Source organism: Lipotes vexillifer, unplaced genomic scaffold, assembly GCF_000442215.2.
Source record: "Lipotes vexillifer unplaced genomic scaffold, Lipotes_vexillifer_v1.1 scaffold325, whole genome shotgun sequence".
NCBI lineage: Eukaryota > Metazoa > Chordata > Mammalia > Artiodactyla > Lipotidae > Lipotes > Lipotes vexillifer.
Genome location: NW_006799313.1, coordinates 1,917,828 through 1,918,075, shown reverse-complemented (window position 1 = coordinate 1,918,075; position 248 = coordinate 1,917,828). Strand labels below are relative to the sequence as shown.

The following is a 248-nucleotide window of genomic DNA, read 5'->3' as shown; positions in this document are numbered from 1 at the left end:
CGGTTCAGGGGTCTTGGCATCTGGTGTGTTGGCTGATCATCTCACCAGTGAGCGGCCTGCTTTGGCCTGTTGGTCAGGACAGTGCCCAGAGCACAGAGGAGGTGTAAGGGAGCAGGTGTGGACTGTACCAGGCCCAGGTAAGGCTGCCCAATAAAACACCCAACATTACATGGGGCATACATTATCCCCTGTTGATCTCAAATTCAGATAGAACTGGGAATCTTGTATTTTTTTTTTTTTTTTTTTTT

The 248-nt window shown here is 48.0% G+C and overlaps 1 protein-coding gene across 1 annotated transcript in view; it reads right to left on the bottom strand.

The window, feature by feature from the left end:
* PDE6C (phosphodiesterase 6C) overlaps positions 1 to 248 on the bottom strand; it is a 64,938-nt gene that overhangs the window by 63,680 nt on the left and 1,010 nt on the right. The gene's annotated exons all lie outside the window — the stretch shown is intronic.